The sequence below is a fragment of the Microtus oregoni genome, unplaced genomic scaffold (assembly GCF_018167655.1).
Source record: "Microtus oregoni isolate MIOR12 unplaced genomic scaffold, Mior012 000026F_ref0000081, whole genome shotgun sequence".
Lineage (NCBI taxonomy): Eukaryota > Metazoa > Chordata > Mammalia > Rodentia > Cricetidae > Microtus > Microtus oregoni.
In genome coordinates this window covers 35826791-35833897 of record NW_024543085.1, presented here as the reverse complement: position 1 = coordinate 35833897, position 7107 = coordinate 35826791, and the positions used below count along the sequence as shown (strand labels likewise).

Genomic DNA, 7107 nt, shown 5'->3' with positions numbered 1-7107 from the left:
TCAGTGAGCAGACAGAGAAACAACAATAAAACCCCAGCAGTATTAGCCAAGTTTCCCTACTTGAACAAAACTAATAGGACAAGTCTATGTATGTAGAAAGTAGATTTATTAGACTTTTCACAGGTAGTCCTACAATGGCTATCTACCAATGAAGAGCGGAAGAATTCAGTATTTACTCAATCCACAAGGCTGCATGTCTCAGCTGATCTTCAGTATACACCACAATTCTTAAGAACTCGGCTCTAAGGAGAGTAAATCCATAGTCAAGGCAATAAGGCAAAGGAGAGACAGCGTTCTTCTTCAATATCCTTTATGTATGTAGGGTACCACTGATGCAGGAAGGTCATCTGTCTATGCTAATTTCATTGGTTAATTAATAAAGAAAACTGCTTGGCCTGATAGGGCAAAACTTAGATAGGTGGAGTAGACAGAACAGAATGCTGGGAAAAAGGGAAGTGAGGCAGACGCTATAGCTCTCCTCTCCAAGATGGACACAGGTTAATTCCTTTCTGGTAATCCACCACCTCGTGGTGCTACACTCATTAATAGAAATGGGTTAATCAAGATGTGAGAGTTAGCCAGTAAGAGGCTACAGATAATGGGCCAGGCAGTGTTTAAAAGAATACAATTTGTGTGTTGTTATTTCGGGTATAAAGCTAGCCGTGCGGGAGCCGGGTAGGAATGCAGCCCGCCGCTCTTCACTACATACCACCAGAAGGTCTACCAGATTAAAGGGAACTCTTATTACACCAAAAGATCCAGATTAATGAAGGGTCTTCTCATTTTAAAACCTTCAATTAAGAAAAATCCCTCATAGGTGTACCCAATTCTTTGGGTTTTAGATAATTCTTGAGGTAGTCAGTTTGACTACCAAGACTAGCCATCACAACAGCCAAGACAGAAGACCTGAGAAAGATTTCTCACCTGCAGGAGGCAAGGAGAGCATGGGTGTTATTTCCAAAGCAAAACTTTTCCTAAATGAGAAGCATTGGGGATGTTACTTTGGGAGTCTGGACACGTTCTTGTAGAGTTCTGCCTATTCCTAAGCATGCTCACTTAAATTCAATTCTGAACACGATCACAATGTAAAAGCAGAGAGATTCAGGGGCTATTATCCTCCCTTTTCTCACATCTCCTGACATTACTTTTTATTTTTATAGACAATTTTACATTGTTCATGTCACAGAGACATACATGCCTTTACACATCTGTACAAAATGTGGGAACACACACACATTGAGTAATAAAAAAATGCATTTTTAAAACTTCATGCAGTCTTTTTGTTCAGTACTCATTAACATATGCTTTTGCTTTGATTTTTTTCTGCAGTTGATGCAAAATAATTAGTGGTCAATCTGCTTGAAATTATTCTTGGTAGTGACTTTTTCATTGATGTCCTTAGGGTTTTCATACATGCTATCATACTAACTCCAGATAAAAAAGATTCACCTCTGTCATTTTCATTCTTATGCCTTAACATTAGTAAGTATCAACAAAAGCCTTCAATATAACATTACACAATAGAACAGGGCCCCATGCCAACTTAATTTTCTTTAAAGTTTATTCAATATGACACAATCTCCAACTTCACTGAGGTGGTTGGCCATGTTCCCTGACCAGAACTGCCTCTAAACTGGAATTCAGTTGCTGAGTCAGCCCCAGCACAGCACCCCTTCTGTAGGTGTCTCTGTCTGCCTCCCGTCTTGTGACTTCTAGACCTTTGAACCAAGGCCTGCCGGTTTCAGGATAGCTATGGCACAAGGTGGCAGGCTCACTCTCCAGATGTAAGTGGAGGTCATCTCCAAGATCCTGGTTGCCCTCGTTCATAAGGTACCAATAGAAATGTCTGCAGACAAACTGCTCCTTCACTTAGCTTCAAGACTGCACAGCCTTCATTACGTTAAGGCTGGGTACATTCTTGTCTGCCAGCTCTGGATGTGTGGGCATATGGACATCTTTCTTGGCTACCATCACTCCTTTCTTAAAAAGTTCCCAGATGGTAATCTGGTCCTTTAGGCATTAACATAGCTGCAGCTGCAAGGTCCGAGGCGGAGGCTGGAGCCATGCCAACTTCTAATTCACACCAGTGAGAAGGAATAAAAGACCACTTCCCTCCATGCTGACCGCAGCTCCGTGTGTATAAGTGTGCTCTGTGGTTCCATTAAACAAGTAGGAAAGAGAAGGTGGTACAGCTGTGATCTCTTCCAGCCAGATGGCTCACTGTGCTGGTCCTGAGGAAATGAGGATGTGCATACCAGGTGTGGTGTGCCACCTTGTGGAAGTAAGAGTTTAGTGCACCTGAGCAGCGTCTCCTCCCACAGTTGCCTTTGTCTGCTCCAAATCTGAGATTAGGGGTAGACCTGAGTCACCCTAACAACAAGCATGGCTCCTCTCTCAAAAAGAAACCCAAACTTAGTCATAAAGGAAAGACACACTTGCTCCAAGTGAGTTTCATGCTCACTCCACTACCTGGCAAAAGTCCAAAGGTCTTTCAGACCTTTGGGACACTGAATATCATTGGTCAACTCTGGCCATTGTCTTCTGTCTAGACCTTTGGGACATTGTTCTCCAAATACCCAGCTAAAAGTTATTACTCTACAATCCATGTCAGATGCCATGATAGAAATTCAGTCAATATTCTGAATCCCATAAATGGATGCCATATTTTATAAAAAGCTAATAGGAACTTAATTGTTTATGGTTGTGGGACACCAAGAAGGAACTGCTTGCCATGGCGGTGCCCAATATTAGTCTGAGAGCTCAAGGAGGAGGGTAGAGGTAGGCAGATATCAGGGAGTAGAACATCCTGGTTTACATAAATAGCTATAGGTTAAATATAAATGCAAAGAAACCTGTCCTAAAATACAATTTCAGTCTTTGGCAACCTAGATGAACATGTCATTGAAGATAATATAATGTTGAGTTCCTTCTGGGTGCAGAATATAAAAGCAAACGTTGTCATGCCAAGAAAACATACATGACAAATGAAAAAACCAGGCAACCAGGCAGATAACAAAGATGTTTAAAACATTAATATAAAAATGTAGCCAGATAGTGGTGGTACATGCCTTTAATCCCAGCACATAGGAAGAGAGGAAGGTGGATCTCTAATTTGAAGGCCAACCTTGTCTATAGAGTGAGTTCTAGGACAGCTCAGGCTACACACACACACACACACACACACACACACACACACACACACACACACATTTCTTTGGTAAAACAAAACAAATAAGAAAGTAAGATTACATTTTACATATGTTCTTTTGAAAGCCAAAGTAGCTGACCTTATACTATTGTTTTTAAAAAGCAGATTAGAAATCTACATATATTTTGTATAGAAGTGCAACTGTATCCATAAACTCTGCTGCTATATTACATCAATACTCAGGACTCCACATCTTTCAAATTTAGAATATTCTATCACTTCTATGTCTCTAAAAAATGCTATTTGTAGACAGAACTTCAAGCTAAATCATACTATAGATCACTGCTATTTAAGGCTGGAAGAGATACACTTTGAGAAAATAAACTTGTTTTCAAGTTTACTGGTCCCTGTTCTCTGGGTAACCATTTGAAATGAGTCCTCTTAAGGGTATGGTGAGCAACTTTGCTTACCATTTCCCATTACAAAATTCTTTCTATGTAAATGCGGCATCTCTGTGGGGTCTGGGTGCAGGTAGCTCAGACTGGCTGCATGACCCTGAGATTTTGTGGCTCTAGTTGAGTAAGGAGAAACCCTGGGTTTTCTGCCTAAGGAATTCTTTTTGTAACTTATTTAAAACTTAGACCTGGCCGGGCGGTGATGGCGCACGCCTTTAATCCCAGCACTCGGGAGGCAGAGGCAGGCGGATCTTTGTGAGTTCGAGACCAGCCTGGTCTACAAGAGCTAGTTCCAGGACAGGCTCCAAAACCACAGAGAAACCCTGTCTCAAAAAAAACCAAAAAAAAAAAAAAAGTAAAATAAAACTTAGACCTGTACCACATCTGTGTGTGCTCGCTCTCTCTCCCTCTCAATTTTATTTTCTTATTTTGTGTCTATGAGCATTCTGCCTGCTTGTTACTTGGATGCACCACAGGCTTCCCAGGTGTGTGCAGTCTAGAAGATGGCATTGCCATCTGGAACTGGAGTGCAGGTGGCTGTTAGCCTCTGTGTGGGTCCTGGACACCAAACCCAGATCCTCGGGGAGAAATTCAAGTGCTTTCAACCGTTGAGATATCTTTCCAGCCTCCACCTCATTCGACTCTGTAATACTCATAGCTCCTCCTCTACCTTCTGTCTTTCTGTAGCCTCGCTGGCTTTACCTGTCATAACAAATCAACTTCCAGGGTTACACCATGTATAACAAAGAGGAACATTCCTGTGGCCCCTGCTTCCTCCAGACATAACTATGGCTGAGCACCCATACAGTTTTCTTTGGTTTTATCACGGTCTTTTCACCCAAAATGACAGGAGGGAGACAAGTGGAAGCAGGAGCACTATGTCACTGGTTAACAGACTCCTCTGGATCATTTTAAGGTCTCTCTTTTTTTTAATTGACCAATGACATTTGGGGAAAAAAAAAGGCAGGTAGCATGCCCAGTCTCTTGGGAACCGTCTCATTTCCTCATAAAGACAGATTTGTCAGAAAAAATGGCCAAAGCACTATCTTTAGATTTCATAAGTTCAATTGGGACCTCTGTTTATTCATTTGTCTATTCGTCTGTGAGTTCGTTCTTTGTTAGTTCATTCATTTGTTCGTGAGTTTGTGAGTTTAGTTGTTCTGTCGGTCGTGAACTAGTGAGTCTGAGTCTCTGATGTCATGAGTTCATTCCTTCATCTGCGAGTTCATGAGTTTGGTTGTTCAGTAGGGCTTGAGTTAGTGAGTTCATAAATTCCTGAGTTCTTAAGTTGGTTAATTGAGATAAGGCTCTGTATAGATCTACATACACACCTTTAATCCCAGCACTTCAGAGGGAGAAGGTTGGTCTGTGTGAGTTTGAGGCCAGCCTGGTCCACAGAGCAAGTTCCAGGACAGCCAGAGCTATACAAGGAGAAATTATGTAAACAAAACAACCCTCCCTTTAAAAAAAAAACAAAAATCAAACCTAAAGAGTCTAGCTTTTATTTATAAAGAACTATTCCTTCTAGTCCTATTGTCTGTAGAACTCTGATCATGAAGGCATGGTTGATTTGATCAAAGAAAATTTCTGCATTTTATATTTCAGCTTTGGTTGTTATTACCTTCTAGTGGGTTTAGTGAGTTTGTGTTTGATTTGTTTGGTTTTTATTCCTAATTTTTGAACTGTGTGCTGAAGTAATTTATTTCTAGTGGGTTTGTGTTTGATGTACTTCTATTTGTCCTAATTTTGGAACTGTGAACTAAAGTCCATTATTTGTGCTCTTACATGTTTTAGAGGTAGGTAATTAGAGCCGTGAATATCTTCACAGAACTGATTCTACTGTGTGCCAGGGTTTATGTCATATTGTGTTTTCATTTTTGTTTACTTATGGGTCTCTCTCTCCCTTTGGATTTCTGTTTTGTCCCATTCATCGTGTAGTGATGCATGGTCTTTAGTGTGTAAAATTTTCTTTGTAAGACCTTTTAGGATTTGTTTAGTGTATAACTGTCCTTGTTTAACTAAGCTGTTATTTCCTTAAAATCATCATATTGCATTATGTCAAACACTATGAACACTGCATTACTTTAAATAAATACAGAATTGTTTTACCAGTGGAATGGAATGCACTTCCATTTATCACCGCAAATGGTTTAATTCCACCTGCAGCTCCTTCATAACAGCAGAGTGCATTTTATTTTGAAGTTTTATACTACTTCGCAGATAAAAAAAAAATGGTACTTTGGTTAGGGATAAGGAGAATACATGGAAGAAATTTGCTTTATTTGCTTTTTTTTTTAATCCTGCTATGTAAGTTTAAGTAGCTTTATCTTGTCTTAATTTCCCGAGGTTATTATTAAATTACCACCTTATGTGCCTCCTTCACAGGCAGGGAATAGGACTAATTTAAAATGTAAAATATTAGTGTTTTTTTCTCACCCCATCATTAACTAATTTTCCTGCAGAATATATTTTTAGATAAGATAGACTTTGTAATGTATACTTTGATAATGAGATTATTTTGAATTAATGGAATACATAATTTGTTGTCAGAATACTTCAAATTTATGATTTTGTTTTCCTTCCTTCCTCACAGAGATTGGCAGATTTTTCTGAAAGGGTTAACGGATCTTTGCCACATCATCTTTTAAGGCTCTGAGTTGTTGGTTTCAGAATCATTTAATCGAGTAAAAGCTAGTGTTTGGCCATACAAAACGGTGGGCAAGATAAAGCCTGGCCTGTGGGAAAGTGTGTTGAGATTTTTGCTAAACTCCTCTTGGGATGGGTACTACTTTGATGCAAAATATTTAGTAGCTATATACCATTTTAAAATTAATTAATTATTTGGTGTGTGTGTACGCACATGTGTGTACAGCCTTGGATGCCTGTGGAACACAGCTTCTGTGTGATCTCAGGAAACACTTCCCAGAAGATTTCACTCCAGTGATGCTGGTCTCTTCCTAATCATTACTAATTTCTCAGCTTCAACTGGCCAGCATCGAGTATCCCAGCAAAGCAAGAATTTCCCTTTAGTAGTTGTGTTATATTATTAAGCACATCTAATTCTTCACTCCCAATGACACAGAATCACAGATTCTTAATCCAAAATAAAACTAGCCATGGTAGAGTCTTTATGCTTCCCTCTGAAACTTCGCAAGCCAGCTCTTCATCATCTGCATTGCCCTCCACATTATCTTCCAAGCTTCTACAGGTCAGCTCACCACGCACTGAACATTCAGTGGCTTTTCTTGCACAAAGTTGTAAAGACCTTCCACAATCCTCAGAGAAACATGGCCAAACATGTAGCAGCACCCACCTACCAATTTTCTTAGTTAGGGTTTCTATTGCTGTGATGAAACACCATGACCAAAAAGTAAGTTGCAGAGCAGAGGATTTATTTGGCTTACACTCCCATACCTGTTCATCACCAAAAGGAGTCAGTACAGAAGCTCAAATAGTGCAGAAACTGATATAGATGCTATGGAGAGGTGCAGCTTGCTAACTAGC

General features: G+C 39.9%; 1 pseudogene; it reads right to left on the bottom strand.

Moving 5' to 3' along the window:
- Positions 1-1587: 1587 nt before the first annotated feature.
- On the bottom strand, positions 1588-6902 carry LOC121463353 (annotated as a pseudogene).
- Between the last annotated feature and the right edge of the window lie 205 nt (positions 6903-7107).